This window comes from Sceloporus undulatus, chromosome 1, assembly GCF_019175285.1.
Source record: "Sceloporus undulatus isolate JIND9_A2432 ecotype Alabama chromosome 1, SceUnd_v1.1, whole genome shotgun sequence".
In the NCBI taxonomy this organism is placed as follows: domain Eukaryota; kingdom Metazoa; phylum Chordata; class Lepidosauria; order Squamata; family Phrynosomatidae; genus Sceloporus; species Sceloporus undulatus.
The window spans coordinates 66,128,712-66,150,597 of record NC_056522.1 but is presented as its reverse complement, the minus strand read 5'-3'; the positions used below and the strand labels follow the sequence as shown (position 1 = coordinate 66,150,597).

At 39.6% G+C, this 21,886-nt stretch overlaps 1 protein-coding gene across 1 annotated transcript in view; it reads left to right on the top strand.

Moving 5' to 3' along the window:
- The window catches only part of CHRM3 (cholinergic receptor muscarinic 3), a 397,697-nt gene that overhangs the window by 1,863 nt on the left and 373,948 nt on the right, over positions 1-21,886 (top strand). Inside the window, 1 exon segment of the mRNA XM_042445960.1 lies at positions 2,328-2,387. The gene's annotated coding sequence lies outside the window, so the exon portion shown is untranslated.

Here is a 21,886-nt window from a genome sequence, read left to right as displayed (position 1 = left end):
CACATTGGTACAAACGTCGGCTTCTTACCTGAGCAGTGCCTTCCCTGTTTTTATACAGCGGTCATTTTTGAAACATCACCAGAAAAAGGAAACGGGTCTCTGTTGACTAGAAATGATCACTCCGAGTCAGAACAGATTTATTTGTGGGTTGTAATTATGTAACTTCAAACTTGTTTGATGTGAAATGTAGGTTTTAATGGCAAGTTGGGTTATCACAGTGCCGAAGGGACAGAACAGGGAAGTTCCTGCTGCTCTTATCTTTTCTTTCATTACAACAAGATATTCTCACTTAGTCTTTGCCCTTATGGCAGTGATACTGTTTTTTTGGGATGAATGTAAGAAATAGGAATGTAGAGGCTTTGCATATGTGAAATACTTTAAGTGTTAAGTGAGGATTTACATGTTGCTTTCAGATAGTGCTGTTACATGGTCTCAGTGCTACACACATATGATGTTTTGTAATCCTTGTAACAAAGTTGCAAAATAGTCAGTGTTGTTGCTGTAGTGCTGTACATGGGTAATAAATGTAGTAGCTAGTACGGTAGATTGGTCTTTCAGTTGCCACTTCCACCTTTCCAAACTCACATTGTTTGTTTTCACCATTTCATACTTGCGTGCCCACATTTAATTCGAAGTCTCCTCCCTGTTAACAGACTGCACCCTGTGCCAAACGTCTCATCATATTTGCATGTAGCTATATATCTATACCTACATCTGTGCAAATTGTACATGTCAGCTGCAATCTTTCCCTCTCTAGAATCTGAGTAAATTACTTTAAAAACATAAGTACTGAGTGTATGTAAACCTACAGTATAAACCCTCAAATGTTCATATGTACAGGATGTACATCTTGCCATGTTAGTGTGTTGTTCCTCCAATATTTAGTGAGGACGAGAATTGTTTTGATCTCATTTTTTAATGAAATCCCCATAAGAAGACTACTCAAGGATGTGGAAGTCTCAGCATTTTGCAAAAATGTGTTCATGTGTTTAAACAAACAGCTTGGCTTTGGTAGTCTTTTTGTTGTCTATCGATGCTGGTTTAAATAGGATTTTGTTTTTAAAACTTGGAACCCAAAGTGGCACTCTCCAATGTTCATGAGCTTAAAAACATTAGAATGACTGAATTTACATGCTGCAGTTTGATTTTGCATCTAGATATTTAATTGGCCATGGTGTTTGCTTTGCTTAAAATGGCTTGGAACAAAACTGGAGTACAAGATGTTATCTATACTTATGACCAGCTCTGTGACTTTGGGGGGAAAGTGTCCTAACTGCTTAAACATACTGGCAATTCTTGGTTGGAGTTCATAATGTCAAAGTGATGCTTCTGGATTTTCATATGCTTTTCTCTGTCTCCTATGTTTCATCCCATTAAATGCTTAAAGGGATGAGTTGAATTACAAATGGAAGAAGGCTTTCACTGCTTCCTGAGTTTTGAATTTATGTTATTCTGATGTCTCTGTTGACAGTGTTGTTTTCCCTTTCTTTTCTTTAGCATATGAAATTATTTTTGTCTACCAATTTGTAATTAACATGACAAATCCTTGTCTTATATGGAAGATATAAATTAGCATCCAGGTCAGTTATACCTACTTCTTGACTTTTGAGATTTTAAATCTTGTTTAGCTGTGGCACTTTAAGCCCCTTAGTTTTCTAGTCAATTTCTTTTAAACCACATTGGATATATCAGCAATTTCTAGGAGAACTTAATTCCATTTGGGTGTTGTTGTTTTTAATGTCTGACATATTTATGTCTTGGGTAAACATCTTTTGGCATAGGGACTGTATTGAAAAAGTGGAGTGTACAGCAGCCAGTAGAATTCAGAACTGTATTCCTTCTTTATGCATTTGGTTTGCTGCTCTAGTCTTTTTCTAATATTTATTAAATAACAAAGTTGGGGTATGGATCTTACCAGACCGTGGCAATCTTCACAGTTAGGATCACAACATTGGGAGTAGAAAAAGAAACAGTGTTTGGAGAGAAAAGTTGTTGAATATGTGTATTTATGTCATGATCACACTGTTGTTTGAAAACCCAATAAACATGTATTTCCCTCTAATTTAAGGGCTAGTAGCTAAACAAGTTAGTGTTGACACCGCTTTCACTCTTTACAACTAAATATATTTTGTTGTCTCTTTCCAAATATTAGCATGAAGAAAACAAACCTTTGATACAAATCCTGATCTTTGTGAAAAATATTTTGATATCTTAGTTAGCATTTCTAACATTTATCTGATCTTTGCTTGAAACTGAATTGTCTGTGGATAGTACAACATGGCAGTTTCTGTCTGATATTGCAGCATTCTCCTTTATCTATTTCCCAGATGTGTCATTCAGACCAGCACAATGGCCATAGAATTGAAGGGGAGATTTCTTCCAATATGGTATGTTCTTCCACTGATCTGCATGTATCAATTAATAATAGTTCAGTGTGAAATGGGTTGTTTCACTGAACTCAAGGTATCAAGTCTCAGAACATGAGCAGCCCCAGCTCAGAATAAGTGGTGTTCATGGGTTTTGGGTGCAAAAGTGAAGAGTCTATTGTGACATGGCTGGCAAGAAGTCTGCTTCCACCAGTGTGGCTGACAAAAGCAAGATTCCCTAATAGGCTTTTCTTGTCTGTCTCAGATTTGTGTGTAGTGATCAATCTATTCCTTTGTATTCCTTTCCAATCAATCTAGGAGTGTGGATCAGAACATAAAGGCTGACTTGTTCAAATATATCTTCTCACTACTTGCTGTTTCCATCTCAGTCTGCCCTGCCACAGGAAAGCAGGAACATATATAAGGTGTTCTAGTTTACATTGAAATGCTACATAGCTGTGGCTTCTGTTCTGTACCAATATCCAAGGGAATTAGTCCCATTGAATTCAGTGTCACTTAACCAACACTCTTTTAGGGCAGTATACCCCAAAGTTTTCAAAATATTCATAAGATTCCTTTCTCTGTATATCAAGGTACTAGTCAAAATGACGTGCTTACTGAGATTTCTTTGGGGACTGCATGGTGAATTTGTCACACATGAGCAAAATGAAACTGGAAAGAAGCTACGTAATTTGAGGTACATTGCAGGAGAGAGAAAAGCTAAGAATCATTACTAGTAGAAACAAACTTTTGTAAGAAAATGTAGGGACGTATAGTGAGATACACGTCAGGTGTACCTGACCAAAGAACCTGCCTCTGACAGGCAGAAATCATTATAATGAAATAACTGTTGCTATATGTCATTGTGCAACTATTTTTATTTTGTTTGTTTTTTCAAAGAAGAAGAATATTTCTGCCAAACCTCAGGTACTAATGTTTCATAAATATTTCCAAGCAAATAAGACTTCTCTCAAAGAGATTTTAAATGAGCTATCAGATGGATTAATATGACCACGCCAGCCTTGCTGTTTAGTATAATGTGTATATATTGCTATGAGTATGCTACAATTCTGAAGGTCTGCCAAAACCCACTCAAAGGAATATGAATGAGGTCTCAGTATTTATGACAGGATGAACAAGTGTGGACCAGGGGAGGCATGCTGCCCCTCAGTCACTTCTTCACGCACAGAACTGCCCTTTTTTCCTTGCAAAAAGGGTCATTACATCTCCTGGAGGAGATAATTCTGCAGGGCCACCCACTCTGTTTGCTATCAAAGAATACCTGTGGACTTGGTTTTCGTTTGTTAGTTGTCATGTTTCAGCAATCTCTATTGCCCATGCTCCTGGTCCTAGAAGCAGAAATTCAGGCGGGCTACACACCGCCGCTTTGCGGCGGTCTGCCGCCGCCGCCAGAAGGTCCGCGGGGGAGCCGGAGCCTATAGACGGCCCGACTCCCGCGCGGACCGAAAAAAGAAGCTCCAAAATGGAGCTTCTTTTTGCGTCGCGTTTGCGACGTAGCGAGGCGCCAGGGGCGCGCTCGCTACGTCAGCAGCAGCGCGACGCGTCTGGACGCTATGCGTCCGATGCGTAAAGATGGCGGCGCCCATGTAGAAAGGGCGCCGCCATCTTGTACGGACGGAGTCCGTAATAGGACATGGGGCGTCTAAAAGAGACGCCCCTTTTTTAAAATGGGACGTCCGGAGGACGTCCCAAATGACCGTCTGGAAAGCCCCATAGTCTCCACCTCCAACAAAATTGACCACCTCATCTTATTCTAAGTCTGTCTTTGGTTGTTGTGAAAGGAAGCTGATAATTTCAGAATTGATTTTCTGAGGAGATACCTTCTTCTTCTAGACTGATTATTTGTTCTAGATTAATTGTTGTTTTCATTAATTTTATCAAAAACATTTATATATTGCCCTATATTCAAGGATAACAGTAATCACAGAATAATGTTTGATTGTTGTACTTTTTTAAAAAAATAAACAAGGAAGAATAATTTAAACAGATTAAAAGCAGATTAAACCATTTGAGAAGTTAAAACAAGACCATTTTAAGACAATAAAACACTTAAGATAATACAGTGGGCCCTTATTCATGAGGGTTTGGTTCCAGTGACTCCCATGGATGGGGAAAAATTTGAGAGCTCAAACCCATATTAGTCAATGGCCAGTGATGTGCACACACCTGTGTCATCACATCTTCAGGCACATTCTGCTATTCACTAATATGGGGCCAGGTGAGAAACTCCAATCTGTGGATGGCTAGCCCACAAATATGGTAGACTCACTGTATAAACCATACATGTACAAAAATTTGGATGAACTCAGTTAGGCTCCCAAAGACTAGAGCAAAAGCTATGTTATTACACAGGTATGGCATGATTGTTGGTGCCAATCACGCTTCCAAGTATTGTGCAGCTGGAGTGCCATAGCAGAGAAAGCCCTCTCCCACAAACTTATACAGTGTATTCCCCTCACTAATGTGACACAAAGGAGCCCCCCCCACACACACATTTGAATCCATGGGTAGGCTTATAGAGAGAGAGTCATTCCTGCAAGTGTTGGTATCCCAAGCCACTTAAGGCTGTTAATATAATAATATTAGTATTATCAACAGCACCTTGAACTTAGAGTGATAGCATATTGGCAACCAGTGCAATTCATTAAAAAAATAGTATTATAAGGTTTCTATTCTGGTAATCAGTCCAGTTGCTGCATGTTGCCTTAGCTGCAGCTTCTAATTTGTCTTCAAGGGCAACACCACATATAGTGAAGTTACTAGTTCACGGACATCTGTGGCTAAGTTTTCCTTGTTGAGGCTGTAGCTAATGGATCAGCTAGTAGTAACCCCAGGTACTCTGAGCTATCAAACAGTACTCCAAAGAAATATATCTGCTGTCTACCCCACCCACGAAAAGATAGCTAAAGCAGTTTCCAGACTTGAGCACTTGAGAGTCTTCGATTCAGTGTCAGTTTATCAGCCCTAATCCAGCACATAACAGCATCAGGCCACTGGTCCAGAAACAGCATAGCACAGCATCAGCCATACCCAGTGATAAAAAAAAATATATACTGATTACACCTTACTCTCAAATTTCTGTAAACCTCACCCAGTGGCTGAACAGTATGGGATATGAGATTGAACCCACTAGCATCCCACATTTTAATAACCATGAGGCTGGACAGAAGGCTCCCAATGCCATTTTCTGAAACTGCTCCATCAGACAAAGTGGAAATACATAAAACAGCACCTTCTACTCCTGTTTAACAGCACTGAGGCAATAGAGTATTCTAACCAATGGTAATGAAAAATGCTGAGAGATCCAGGAAAATCAATAGAGTAGGACTCCTCCTTTCTTCCCTGGAGTAGATCAGGGCAACGGATGTTACTTTCAGTACAGTACCTTGGCTGGAAACCAAACTGAAATGGGTGCAGAGAATTTGTTTTTTACAAGATTTAGTGTTGCTTGTTAACAGTTCTTGTCACCTTCTCATCCAAACATTCTGCTGACTTTTGTTGTTGCTTAAAAATATGAAACAGAAAGGTGGCACATTTCAGTTCATTTGTGATTTCAAGCTTGTGATATGGGTTGAATTTGATGTGGTGTTCCTAAACCCATCAAATCCCTCAGATGTGTTTCCAGATGTTGCAGTGCTACAAAGTCTCCTTCTGTATACCTCCCAGTGTCTTGTTAATTTTGTTTTTATTTAAAAACGTTCTCTAAGGTTTAATGGAACAATTGCTGTGTTTCTTCAATCAGAGCAAGTCTGCTTGCCCCTCAACCCCTAATTCCTCAGTTCACATGGGGAGTAAGTGTGTTCTTTGTGCCAGGGAAACAAACATATGAATAGTGACTTTTCAGGATTTTTTAAAATAAAAAACATCTATAGCATCTTAGTACAAAAGCAGTAGGGTTTTTTTTTGTGCTAGGAAACATCAACCCTGCATGCAGACAATAATCAATCTGAAGAAAATTCCAACTGATGTCCCCATCCCCCCCAAGCCTGCAAATTAGAATTGACTAAAATGTGCGTTTGATCCTTTTGAGCACAGGGCTGTTTTATTGGTAAAGCAAGAGGTTTTTTTTAAAAAATAGATGCATGAGAGGTAGAAGAGAGATAGGGAAGAGTCTGAAAACATCCTAAATGCATGGAGGGCTGAGGTATAGGATACAGCTACTTCAATTCTCACAATTCATGTGAGGAGCACATATAGAAGTGAAAAACAAAGCAACCCAATAAAATCAGGTAGAAACAAATGCTTTGGAACTTTGTGGAAAAGGACAGGAAATGGACCAAAATATTGTTTGGAAAAATAAAATTTAGATTTTTTTATTAAAAAAAAACAGGATGTACAGCAACAAGTACTACTACATCACAACACATTTGCCATGTTTTGAAGAGTCATCAGTTTTTTTCAAGCATCTACTCCTTCAAAATGAATGGTTAAGAAAAGTTACTTACTTCATTTCAAAATTGTCCAGGACAGCTAGACTTCATCATTTTTCTTTGCCTATAATCTGTTCAGACAGAATCAGTTTAATGGCAAAATCTTTCCCTAATCTTGTGTTTTACAATTGTTGCTATTAAAGATTTTGAATATTTTACTAGTCAGGAAACAGTTACCCCTCCCCACAGTCTTACTATTCTTATTAGAACCCCAAAGCATTGAGCCATGGCAGTTAAAGCAGTGTCAGGCTGCATTATTTCTGCACTGCAGATTACACCAGAATAATTCTTGCCCCTGTCACTTCCTGAAGGATGCAATTTTACCTGTAGCCTTGCAGAAGGAAGAAGCTGAATTATTCCAGATCCAACTTTCCCCAGTTGAGGGATAACGTACCAGCAAAATTAGGTCTGGGTGAGGGTAATCCTATATAATGTCTAACATATCTGAGAGGCGTTTGGATTAAATACATGGGCAAGTGTCAGTTTAGCTAGCTATCAGCCATTAGAGTTTTGCTTGGAGTACTCTGTATTTGAAACATGCCCTTGGGGACAAACTGGAAAGTTTATAGTCATGCTACTGAAAGTGCAGTATTGACTGTGTCTTTCAGACAACTTTTCAAATATTGTTAAAATTAGCAACCATTCCTTGCCTGTACTCAGTTGGGCCATGACCCTTTAACATGCAAACAGTCTGAAAAGTGATCTCCTCTCCCCCAGCATTTCAGATGTTGCCCAGTTCTGGTTTGAATGCTGATAGCTGAATTTTCTTCTTAAGCAGATTAATGAGCATGGTGAAAGGCGTGAAGTATCTATAAGAGTTAGCAACGTTTCCATGTCTATACTAATTGCTACTTTGTGGACTTCCTGTGAATTTGCTTTTCCTTACCCATTCTCTCCTTGCATTACTCTAACCTACAGCTGATCTTCTCTTTTCTCCATTAGACCATGTGTTTAATTATGAACAAGTTTTTGCAGGTAAAGTTACTTGTATATGTTTTAGAAAGATGATTAAGATGGTTTCTTTTCTATGCTGGATCCTGTGTTTGGGTGTGTATGTGTATGTCTGGACATAGGACTAATTATTGTTCAGTTTCAGTATTGCCAATTTGATTATTGTGCTTGACAGATCCACTACTATCTCTTACACTCCCAATAAATATTTCTGCATATTTCTTGTCACCTTAATAAGCATGTAGTGTAACTACATAAGCAGCATAGGCATTATGTTAGCTAACTACTTTTCCCCAGCACCAAACATGCATAAGCCACCTCATATGGTGAAACATCCAGTATGTGAAACATCCAGTATCATTTTACCAGAGTTTGGAAATGTTACCTTTTTGGACTACAGTTTCCAAAATCCACTAGTCTCTTTGGGGGAAAACAAACAGGCATGAAAAAGTAGCTTCCAGTTGACTTGGGGGCATGGTGTACAGATGCTACAGGCAGGGACGTAGGCAAGGGGGGTTCTTGGGGTCCGGACCCCCCCTTCCATTAGAAAAATGAATGGTGTGTGCTGCTGCACCACTGCACCTAAGCCCCAATATAATGGCGGCACTTAGTCTGGACCCCCCTTCCTAAAATCCTGGCTACATCCCTGCTGCATGCCTCCAAGAAGCCCGGAAGTCACACTGGTTCTTAGACGTAGGCCAGCTTCCAGGTGCTCTGGTGGCATGGTGTTTACACACTGTATGCTGCCAGAGTGGCTTGAAGTCACACATGGGCTGCAGCAGGGCAGGAAAAGCCATCTTTTTGCTTGCCCCAAAAGGAGCAGCAAAGAGTCACTTCTTTTTCAGCCTGGTGCAAGGTGGATTGGGGTCGCAGTGTGTGTTTGCTGTGACCCCAATTGATATTTGGAAAGGGCGGCTTCAAGCCCACCTCTCCAGGGTCATCTGTTTCCGCCCTTATTCCACCAGAAAAGTAACATTTCTAACTGCTGTATTTTTATTTATATCTACTTGCAGTCTTACAGAACAGTTAAATGTACTTTTAGTCAGTTATCTCTAGTTGTATTGTTCCGGGGTAATAATATTTATGAATGCAAGTAGCTTAGAGGTATATAAACACTTTACATGATTTATTTTTAGAAATTCTTCAGATGTTGATCTGAAGAAAAATTCTGACTTCATTTTACATGAAATTTTGGTTCAAGATATATTTTGATAAGAAAGCCAACTTTCTTCCTGCTTCCAACCAAAAGAGGGTAGGATAGCATTGAAAAGGGATGGCAACTGTGGGATTGCCAAAAATGGGGCATTCATCTGATAACATATCCTGGCTATTCCCTGTCCAGACTTCCCTATGAAATAGTTGAACTCTTCGATGCTGATTGGGCTTGTTGCTAAAGGTTCCTGTCTTTCAGCTGGGGTATTTAAAAGCACAAGTGATAGATGCACTTGAAGAGCCTTGTTATTTCTGCCCCCTTGATATTTGTCAAATTTAGTGTTAGAGAAACTGTTAGAGAGAAATCAAATTTATATGGTAACCAGCATATTTTTTACATTCATACTCTATATCTGCTTGTGGTTAAGCCTTCAGGAAAAATGAGTGCCTATGTTTTTCTTTTTTTAAAAAAATCCATTGCTTCTGGTACCCTAGCCCAGCAGTTTCACTAGTTTTCTTCCTTTCCTGCATATTAAACATCACTCCCTCACACATGGTGAACTATTCCCCCTACCCCTGTGAGCTTGTCTGCTAGAAAACCAAGAAGAAATATACTTGATTCACAGACGTTATCCTACCTACCTTCCTCAACTGTGGAAAGGTGTTGATCACACACTTTGCATAGGATTCATCCCTAGGAAATGTCTAGCCAAGCTCTCCAAAAATGCTGCATAAGACCATGAGTGTGTAGAACTCAAAGCTGTATAATTTTCTTTTTCCCTCTGTGTGCTGTCCCGTTGTTTATGGTGGTATTTTCCTGCAAAGAAATGGAAGATCCATTCTAGTATATACAAAAGTTTGTTGCTCTTTAAAATCTAGTTCAAGTCATTTAACTCAAAAGCCATTTTATTCTTTCCCAATCCTTTTCTTTTGCTTTAATAATGTTTCTAATTGGAATCTGGGTTTTAATTGCATACTTGGGGCTCGCAGTTCTCCCAAGTGCCAGTTTGCTGTTTACATATCATACCCTGATGCAGTGTGAACACACTGAAGCTCACTCAGTGGTGTCCAGAGACTTATGGCAGTGCCTCCCAAAATAATAATCCATAGTTTTTTGGGCTCGCATAGCCTAATTTCAAAAGTCACAGTGACCACAAACAGAATTTAAGAAAGAACAAGCATGGTAAGAAAAGGACTGGTAAACAACCTTCCCATTTATAACTTAAGTACTTTTTAATTATTATCTGTAATGTCATTAGAAAGGAATGATTATACAATCCCTATTCCCATATGTTGCCTCATTTTCTGATATCATTATTTGTAAGGTGCTACTTTATAGACCGTTACTAGATTCTGTTATTATTTGTGTGCTGGACTGAATAATAATGTAAGTGGTTTTACTAATTATAGCTTTAGCTTGCTGGCTTTGATTTTTCTTAGGTTTTAATTGTGATCTCATTAGATGTATATACAGTGGTACCCCGGGATACGAATTACCCAGCTTACGAATTTTTCGGGATACGAAAAAATCCCATAGGGATTTATTGTTTCGGCTTACGAAGGTTTTTTCGGGTTACGAAAAAACCTCGGCGCTATTTTCAATGGAGCCGCGGCAGAGCCGCGGCTTTTTTTCCATTAGCGCCTATGGCAATTCAGGTTACGAAGGTTTTTCGGGTTACGAAATTAGCCGCGGAACGAATTAATTTCGTAACCCGAGGTACCACTGTATGTTCTTAAAGCAGATAGTAGCCAATAAAGTGTGCAAATGATTCCATAAACAAACAAACAAATAAGTAAATAAAATCCTTTCTTTTTGTTACCACTTTTTGCTTCTTATGTGGTAGATCTGGAAAAAGAGACCTATCTATTAAAATGGAGATGAAACATATGGGCAAAATAAAGTGGTTTCCAGCTGCTTTGATGGGAGGGTGTTTAGATAAAGCATGTCTCAAAAGCAGTTGGAAACCAGACTGAAGCCACACTGGAGGGCTAAAAATCGGAGGAAAAAGAAGCCCAAATCGTCCGACTCAAGGTGGAAAATGCAGGTCTTTGCTGCTGCATGTAAGTGTCCCAATACGAGTACAAGGTTGCCGCAAAGTGAAGAAATGAAAGTGTGACATCTCCAAAAGATTATTGGAGTTGGGTTACAATATATTGGATTACAATACAGTTGTCTCTTCTAATTTGTGGACTTGGAGTCTGTGGTCTCACTTTTCATGATGGAAAGGTGGGGAGGGATTAAAATGCCACTTTTTCCTATCCATCTGTTCCACCCCATTTTTGTTTGTTTCAAAGCAGTTAAAAGTGGTTTGATTGCTTCTTTACAACAAGTGTAGGTTCCCTCCATTATATGTAGAACAGAGTACAGTCAGCCCTCTGTTTTCATGGGGGATCTGTTCTGACCACACACTCCTCGCAAAAACAGAATTTCGCACATATTCAAGCCCCATAGGTTTGAATGGGGGGGACTGTGGGTGGAAGAAAATGTTTGGAGCCATCACACGTAGCATAATTAATGTTTACATCTTTTCTCTGTGGAGACCTTGAACAGCAAGATTTTATTAACACTTCTACATATTTCCCCCAAACATTGTTCTTCAGTCACTTCAACAAATCTTGGATCCATGCAACTATCTCACATTCAAATAAACATATTTAGAGCTCTTTCCTACTGATTGCTAACCGCTGAGATTCAGTTAAGATTTCAAAATCTGCTTAGACCTTTGTTTCGTTTGCTTTCAAATGAATGGAGTATTCCTATTTGGGTACATCTGTCATACTATTTGCTTAACTCTATTGGTGGCAGTAGCCTTTCTTTACCATTATTATAGTCTTCCCTACCCTGTCCTTAAGGCTGAGGTCAATTCTATTGGTAAAAAGTGTTTGAGGGAATTATATAGGACATAGAAAAATTAAGGGTAGCTATATAAATAGCACCCATTCTGTTAAACACACACACACACACACTATAAGTAAAAGGAAAAATGTAACATTGTCTTATGAAATTAATAATCAAGAAGTAATCTCCCCCCCCTTCTTGGGTGCTTTGCCAGTCTGGGGTCATGGTGGATATCTCAATGAAAATGTGCACTCAGTCTGCAGTCACAGTGAAAAAGCTACTTCCATTTTAGGGATTATTTGGGCTAGGGATTGCAGATAAGATGGTCAACATTGTAATACTTTTACATAATACTCTGGTGTGCTTGCATCTGTACTGTGCAGTTCTGCTTTTCTCACCTCAAACAAAAATGTGCTGGGAAAGATATAGTAAAGAGCAATAAAATGCTTCATATGAGGAATGATTAAACTGCTTTTTTTAAAAGTTAGGGTAGAACACAAGATTAATTATTAAATTAACTTTTATCCTGACTTTCCACCCAAAATTGTCAAGGTGACTTAACAGGAAGCATTATATATGAAAATATAAGTTAATAACAAAGAGTAAGAGATAAAACAGCAAGCAAGCATGCATTTGGGTAAAATATGGAGAAATTAAAATTTAACTGGCCTATTATTAGCCTGAGAGTAATACTTTTTCAAATGGAGAGCAGGAATTTATACAGCTTGGCAGTCACTGGATGAAATCACAGATCCATTCAGCCTTTAAACTGATGTCCGAGGAAATGAAACAGTTAAGTGATTTTACTTAATATTTTTAATACACCACATTTCAAAAAGGTCAGTTACAATGTATGATTATATAGTCTTCTGATTTAATTTTGCTTTAAAAATATATTTGCTTTAATTATTTGTAAATCAATTAACTGATAGGCATGTCTTTGTCCAGGTACCTTAAACAGGCAAGTCTGTTTAAGGAGTGGCTTCCCCCTCACATGTGCTATTTTCTCATTCTGGGGATCCACACACCCTTCCTCAGTGCAATGTGAGCTTTGCAGGTTGTTTCTGGGCCAGGTAGGAATTCCCCCTCCCTTCTTGGCAGGGGTTTTTCTCCTTTTTTGCCGACTTCATACTGTATCTGTTGGGACTTTGAAAACTGGCATGAGGTGGTTGATAAATAGGCTTCCATGGGCAAATAGGAGTGGGAGAAGATATTAGATCGGTGTACACCTTGACACTGTGGTAGAGGGTTGGTCTCGGGAGCTGCCTTCATGGGGCACAGGATCGGGATGGTTGGAGAAGAGATCAACTCTTGGGGCTGATATGGGAGTTTACCCTCTATAAAGTCATGGGGCTTGAGAGGGAGCACTCCATATGTGGCCTTCAAAATATGTCCAGCCAAGATAGCAAACAAATTTATTTGGATTGCCCTTGGGGTCTGGTGTTTTGCCCAACGGTTGGCTGAGAATGGTTCATTTGTGGAAATCTGAGTCTCCCGTTTTGCTTGCTCAGCTCCAAACTTGAAACAGTTAAATAGGTTTTAGATTAATAAATATGGCCCCAGTTTAACTCAATTTATGTTGTCTGATCTTATTTTATGGTTGGTCAAGTGTTCAGACTTAGGCTGAATCTACACAGGGTGGAGAAAGCAGTCTCAGTTCTTACCCTTATTAAATACTTGATATTCATTCTTCCTTTGATAGCCACATTAGTTTAGACTCTGAGGCTGTAACAGAGATGAAAATTGACTCAGCCCTCAAGCAGATGGGCAAAGGAGAGGCCAGAGGCTGCTTCCACCCCGATTGCTGCTGGACCATGGCAATTGCATGTGCCTGGTCCCAATTTGGGGCAAAAAGGAGTGTTTTGTTCCTGCTCCTTTATGGCCCTGCTTTTCCAGGTTGGGGTGGGCTTGGAGCAGCTTCCAGATGCATTAGGGGTGTGTGTCATGTAAACACCAGGTAGGGTTGCTATATCCCGCCGGGGGGCGGGACAATCCAGGTTTGGGTGGTGCCATCCCGGTCCCTTTCCGGTTTGGCGCCCAAACCGGGACGGCCCCGCCCACCGCAGCCACCTCAGCCCCCGCGGCGGCTCCAAGGCCTTGCTGAGGCCTGGGAGGGCTCTCCACGGTTGGAGCTCCAGCCGCAGAGACACTCCCACCCCCACCCCCAGCCAGGCCTTGGAGGCGGCTCCGCGGTTGAAGCTCCGGGCGCGGGGTCCTCCAAGGCCTCCGCGAGGCCAAGGAGGAGGAGGAGGCCGCTTCCCACTACGGCGATCGCCGCGATGAGGAGCGGCCTCCGCCTCCTTCCCGGCCTGGGAGCCGTCGGGGGCCGGCGATCGCGGAGCCCTGGAAGGCCTCGCCGGGGCTTGGGAGACAGTGTCTCCCAGGCCCCGGCGAAGCCTTGGAAGCGGGCTCCGCGATCGCGGAGTCCTCCAAGGCCTCTCTGGGGCCTGCAAGACACTGTCTCCCAGACCCCAGCGAGGCCTTGGACAATGTTTTCAAATGTAGGACCTTTTTTAAAAAATTGTCTGGGCAGGATTTTTTTTAAAAAAAGGTCCTACATTTTAAAACATTGTCCTACATTTGTCCCGGTTTGGAGGTCCTCGGGGATGGCAACCCTAACACCAGGCCCCAACACAGCCCAGTGGCAACCCATGCTTTTAAAATGTATTTCACTGCCCTGTTTAAATCTGTGTCCATCCAAGGAGGATATGGGCATTCCCTAAGGCGATAATCAAATCAGGAGTTTTGAAGTTATATGGGAAGGTGCAGATTGCATACTCTTTCCCTCACTATATGCGATTGCCCAGGAAGAATGGAAAACACAAATAATTTTAAAATTTGACTGTAGCCCTTACATAGATTAATCTTGCCCCCCTCCCTCTTATATATAAACTCTCCCCATCCCTTACCTGCTAAAGGCCCGAGGAATAGAATCAAAGAAATTTAGGGCCTGAACAGTCAGGCCAAAATAAAGCTGCTTTGGGTCTCTTTGAAGGTATGCTGTTTAAATGACACATGCATCTTAAGAGGTCAAAAGCTGCGCCAAAGCTGTACTCTAGTTCTAAGGGCTGGAGCGTGGCTTTAGCGTGGCTTCCAACCTCCTAGGATGCATGCATAATTTAAACAGCATGCCTCCAAAGTGACCCGAAGCAGCTATATTTTGGCCTGACTGTTCAGGCCCTAAATTTCTTTGATTCTATTCCTCTGATCTTGATAAAGTTCTAACCAGTTTCACTTTACCCCTGAGAAAAAAAATCACCCTTGGATGCATTGTTGAAGAAGGTTTCAAATGTTCTCTAGAAAGTTCAGAATTACTTTATTTAGTTGTACAAGGCTTACTTGGCCTTGGTGTTTCGTTTGACATGATCATATTGTCAGTTTTTGAATAAAACATTTGCTAGAATATATTTAAGTGTCCTCCTCCTCTCCCCCCACTCCTTTTTTCTTTTTCTTTTTTTTGGTAAGGGAGGAACCTATCCCTATTGTTCCTATACTATTTCTGCTTCTGGTACCAATTTTTTGTTAAAGAAGTAATGGCCAGGAATGCCATTTTAAAATTTATTTAAAATGTATTCTAAAATACATGTATTGTATCTGCATTTGTCACAATAGAAGATAGGTGGGAAATAAAACCCTGTTTAAAATACATTTGAAGTAGGATTTACTTCTGAATACTAGTGTATTGGTATGGGTCATGGTCCTAGATTTACTCCAGACTAAAATCAACCTGTATATCAGCAATACAGAAACAGTTTGCAAATATGACAGATTAGCCCTTGCTGAGACTCTAGTATAGATTAGACTTTAGCTATAAATTAAAATAGTTTCACTGAAATAATTGAAATCCCATTGATCTTATTTGAGGGCTGTGTATATTGGTCATTAATGCTGGCCTGGGGGGCAGAGTCAGGGCATGGCGTTCATACAACTCATGTGCCAACTCCACCCCATAGTGACATGATGCCGCACACTCTCCACATGGTGTGCAGTGACAGGGTGGTCCTCTGCTGCTGCATTTACACAACCCAGCACCAAAGGAGTGCCTTAAAGCCTCAGTGCTATGGCTATTATGCCCTTTCCGAGGGCACAGTCAGGAGCTGCTTTTTGCAGCTCCTTTTTGTGCCCTGGAAAGGCCAGATCGGGGATGTGGCATGCTATTGCTGCAGCCCCGATGTGGCGTAGTTGGAGACAGTTGCAGGCTGCCTCTTAGGGGTGGTCTGCACAGCCTCTTAGTTTTTAATTTCAGTGGACCTACTCAGCCCATTATTTCCTTACTGAGGGTTGTTGCAGATCATGCCTGATATGTTTCCAAGACTAATGTAGAACAATGTGCATGTGTGAAGGAGAATTTTCAAGGGGCTCAATAAAGCTAGTCCATCCCCCATTTTCACCTAGAACATGATAATGTGCATGCTACATGGCAATAAATCTTAAGTATATGGGAGACATGTGCAGACTTTTCATGCATGCACTAAGTGCTCTTGGTGCATAGGAATGGCTGGGGGAAAGAGTACTGTTATTCCCAATGGAACTTCTTCACAATTGCCATGATCATAACTCAAGTAGTCTGAGGGCATAGTCTTCTGACTATCCTCCAGAGAATTATTTTGGACAGTAGGAATATCAAATCGAGCTGGAGTAAAAATTGAAGGAACATAAACATATTTCTAGTACTAGAATGGCCTAGTTCTATCCTTTAAATTGCTGCTGACTATCCACATTGAGCCTCTCACATTTAAATATTTACATCCCAGCTAGAAAAAACTTGTATGCATGCCCCTCCTATCTGATGCAACACCCTGTTAAAATGCAAAATAATTCTAAACATTTCACCCAGTGCATAATTGGATCTAAATATTTAGTAGTTTTCATTTCTTCATCCTTCCTATGTTTGTCTTTTTCCATTCCAGTTTCAGTTTCTTATGATTTAATATTTGCCCTGTTCACAAGGAATGATAGTGACTGATGATCTTGATTAAAACACTATTGGTATTATCTTACCAAGTTGTCAATAGGTTAAAGCTTTACTGAAACCAGTTAATAAAAAACCCTCTGGAATACACCATTATTGAGAACTATTTTGCAGCAGAAAAATATGTGCTTGATTAATGCAATTTTGTATTACTTTAGAAAATACCAAAACCTCAGTAAGCTTCAGGAGATAGATTTAGAAACTAATGTGATCATGTCTTACTGTATGTGTGGCAACTTTCTTTAATAGTATTTCAGCAAAGCTTTCATTTTAGAATGACCCCCCCCCCCTCCAAATGCCTACTACTATTCTAAGCATGTATGTTTTAATGTTAGGCTGTTTTTTCTTAAAATCAATCTTAAAATTAGCTACTCTGAAGAAAGAACTTTTATTCTGTTGGCTGTACACAATGACTTCTTATACACTCAGCTTTCTGCAAATATTTAAACAAATAAGACTAGACTAGATATTAATGACTGCAGAAAATACAGGTTGAAACTTGGCTCAGGGAACCCGGCTGTTCAGTCTACCTTGTGCAATGATAAATAGCAAAACTACTCATTCCAGTTCAACATATTTGTCCTTGACATTACTTTGTTTTGATCAATGCAGTTCTGGTTTCCTGTAATTATAAAGGGAAGCTTGGGTAAATAAATACTTGGAGAGTTGCAAATGGCTAAAGTAGCCTTTGCCTTCTCAAGTAGATTTGTTCCTCTTTTCTCCTAATATGGGTTAAGATAATGTTGTTTGTAATGCAGAGAAGTATTTTGCCTTACTCTGGTAATTAAAAGTGGAACTTTGTGAAATATCAGGCCTGAAAACATTACAGAGTCCATGAAATCATGATCTGACATAAGTAACTATAAAAAGAACGGGAATTGGGGAGGGGGAAGAGAAGGGAAGAAGTGTAAAGGATTCTCAGTCATCAAGGCTAGTGTAATAAGACAAAGAGTTGTAATTTTATTTGTAAAGATAACTTTTGGTCTAGTGAATGGAGTGCTGTATCCCACCAGCTTTCCCACCCTCATTGTTCCATTGATCCAGAAACACTGTTGCAATGCCCATATAGCAAGAACCACCAGAACAGAGCCAGAAAATTCCCTTATTCTTGCCATCTCATTTAGGGATAAAGGTGAGATATAAATAAATAAATAGATAAATGCAAGAACAACATGATTTCAAAACCAAACCAAAACAAAAACAAACACCCAAACAAAACTAGTAATGTGCCCCTTATAATGCCCATCACAGAATTTCCAAGAGAAATTAAACTCACACATTGAAACCTGTGAGACTAATGTTTTTCCAGAGGCACATGGAGTAAGCACCTGCCTAAAAATGGAAACAAAGGCCCGGTACAGATGGGCAGGAAGGGGCAACAACCACACGGGCGCCGCAAATATCCACTCCAAAAAGGAGCTGCAAAAAGCAGCTTCTTTCCATGCTGCTGCCAAGATACCATTAGCGCAGCGCAGCGGAGCAGTGACATCTTTTGTGTGCCCCCCCTCCCATTTGGATGTGGTGCACAAGACACGTCATCGGCACATGCGTGCCCAAAATGGCACTGGGAGAGTGAGGAGTGTGCGGATGCTCCTCACTCCCCAGCCCTAATTTCGGCCTCAGGCCACTGCAAGTGGCAGTCTGTACCGGGCCAATGAAAAAACAGCCTGGCAATGCTCCTCGCCAAAGGAAAACTAGGAGGCTCATGAAACTCCTGCTTTTCTTTTTGTTTTTTGTGCTATCCAGATCTTTCCCCCAATGGTATGAGCAGGATTTATTGTAGAAATACTGACTATATATAACTCTTCTGAAGATCACACAAAGATGCGATCAAGACTAATTTTTAAAGTAACTGCAACAAAAATTTCAAAGCAACTTTTTAAAATGTGGTTTCATAACAATAATAAATAATAAAAACAATAAATAAATAAATAAATAAATAAATAATAAAAAAAATTATTTCTATCCCGCTTTTTGCCAGGCAATCAAAGCGGCGTACAACAGGTTAAAATACATCCATATATACATAATGCCCCCCTTAAAACAAGATTAAACAATGTAAGATTAAAAACTACATATTAAAACCGACCAAGCTAAATAAAAATCATCATGGGCATAGTTCACTGGATGGGAAGTCTTATTTGTGGCCGAGCATTTTATTCCTGGAAGGCTTGCCGGAAGAGATCTGTCTTAATGGCCTTTTTAAAGCTCTCTAGATTGGTAATTTGACAGATCTCGTCTGTCAGGCCCTTCCTTAAATTGGGAGTGGCTGCAGAGAATGTCCTCTGGGAGGTCGCCGTCAACCTGGTCTTTAAGGGCTGTAATAAATTCCTCCCAGAGGACCTGAGTGTACGGGGCGGATTGTATGGAAGCAGGCGATCCCTTAGATAGGTTGGGCCCAAGCCATGTAGGGCTTTAAAGGTGATAACCAACACCTTGTACAACCAACTCTAGTTTTAATATAACTTTTGCTATTTAAAAAAAAAAACAAAGACAATTTTTTTTCCTAGCAAGAAGGTTAAATAAATTCTTTGGTAAGGCTTGAACTCAAGAATGTATGGAGTATATCCTTGATTTAATTTCCTTGCTTGTTAAGATCATATATTTGGAAAATTTTTGTTTTAAGTGGATATATAGTTTTTCCAAAAGTGGTTGCATACTGCATATGAACTTGACTCAACTTTTAAAGAACTTGAATGGAAGATTCCACCACTTGGGTTGGATGAAACTTTATAGAGTCCATCTTAATTGAGATAATTTCATTGCATACAAAGGAGGTATGGTACATGGTATGGTTTTCACTTTAGGAGAGAAAATGTTGTAAATAACTTCAAATATTGCCAAAATTCCAGAAGATCTCAATGATCTCTCCTTCCAAAGAAAGCAAAGTTCAGCATACCATTACCCATAGAACTGTACACTATGTAGGGAACGGGGGTGGGGTGTTTACCAGTATTCACAGAACAAGCAAGTGCCTTTTCCCTGGAAGGTAGCCCATGATTTTTGAGGTTCTGACCAGATGGACTTTCTGCAACTACACTTATATTCTAAGGATTGTGATATTTTGAGGGTTCATCTAGCTGCTATTCAGTTTTTAAAACACCAGTGCAGTCTAGGAACCTTATTGTTTCAAGCAGCACTTCCACCAATAGAACAGAACAACTAATCACTGTTCTGGGGAAACATGGTTAGCCAAAGGGCAATAGAAGAAATGCAGGACTGGTTAAACAAAGCTATAAAATATATATTGCTTATCCAGCCTATAGGGAAAAAAATTAAATACTTCACATGGGATGGAATGGGCCTTTTTGACAGGCTTTCAGACTTAAGTCCCTAATGCCACCATGAATATTATACTTAATAAATGTCTGTTAAGGGATTACACTTAACAAGCAGAGGAGCATTGTATGAAGTGAATCTTCCTATTGATGGCCATTTACCTTTTGCTATAATGTCACCATATTTTACATTTTCTACTTTTCTGCATAAGTAAAATTTAATTTAAACTCTATGTTTAATCTCTCTAATGCTTAAATTTTATAAATCAAGCTGGGTTTAAAGAAGAACTAATTCTGTCTTTAAAAATTATTTCTGAGTCAGTTGGCATGAATGAAAGGCTTTTGTTAAAATATCCTCCTAACATAATAGGATTAATTATGTGATGACATACACGTCTACTTCAGAGCTCTCCATCAGTCTCTGTTTAGAAGGTTCTAACTTTTCTTTTTTTTAAAAAAAAGAAAAAAAGAAAAAGTCCTGAATGGATAATCTGCAGAAGTGTGAAGTATACGATATACATGTTATACTATACAATGTACAAAAGCAACCTAAGGAATGCATCCTTTCCCCACAGTTGAATCTTTTCTGGCATTCCACAATTTATGGGTGGCTAAAGAAAAAGTCCTCTGGCTGAAAGTTGCCAACCTAGTCCTGGCTGACTGGAGTAAATATCCACTAGAGGACCTGAGTGTATTAGTTAGATTATATGGGAGGAGGTAATGCAGTATGTAACCTGGACCCAAACCATGTAGAGCTTTAAAGGTAATTACCAACACTTTGTAGCTTGCCCAGAAACTAATTGCTAGCCCATGGAGTGCTTTTAATAGAGGTGTAATGTGATAACTGCTGGATGTTCCAGCAATCAGTCTGGTTGCCATATTTTGAACTAGCTCAAGTTTCTGAACTTGTTACAGAGCAGAGGTAGCCCAATGTACAGCACATTGCAGAAGTCCAGCCTTGAGATTACCAGCATGTGCACTATCATTTTAGGTTTTCCATTTCTAGGAATGTGCGCAGCTGGAATATCAGATGAAACTACCAGTAAGTACTCCTGGCTGTCACATTACATTTGTGTATGACTAAAACCAAGTACTAAATTTTTCAAGAGTTATTAATAAATCTAAATATGGAGTACAAATGTTCAGGTAAAGCAGTAGAAGATTCCTGTCTGATGAAGATTCCTGTCTTACAATAGCAGTATGTTTGACTATACAGTTATGAGGCTGCATGACTTCATCAGGAAGTGCATAGCTAAAAATCATCTAGGCAAATTTTGTGAGGTCATGTATAGTAAAATGACTGGAATAGTTTATATGTATATTTATCAGTAGTGATAGACATTAAACAAACAAACTTTGTTATTTTCCAAGTGCTCAAAATAAAGATATGGATAAATTTTATCTGGAACTAGGGTCCAAAACACACTGCAGAAATAATCCAGTTTGAGACCACTTTAACTGTTGTGGCTCAGTATTAGGGAATCCTGTGAGCTGTAGTTTGTTATGGCACCAGAGCTTTCTGACAGAGAAGGCTAAATGTCTAACAAAGCTACAGTTCCCAGAATTACCTAGCACTGAGCCAGGGCAGTTAAAGTGGTCTCAAACTGGATTATTTCTACAGTGTTTTTTTGGACCTTAGTTATTCCAATAATGTATAAATATCACCTTCTATAAAACAATTGTCTGTTTTCTCACTTTCAATAACTTTCTAACCAGTCCAGTATTTCTAGGATTGACCTTTTGCTAACCAAGTTTCCCCATGATACCTGTTGTCAACTTTGTTTTTTGTCAGATTTACCACATACACTTTGCTTGAGCATATAATTAATAATAATAATAATAATAATAATAATAATAATAATAATAATAATAATAAT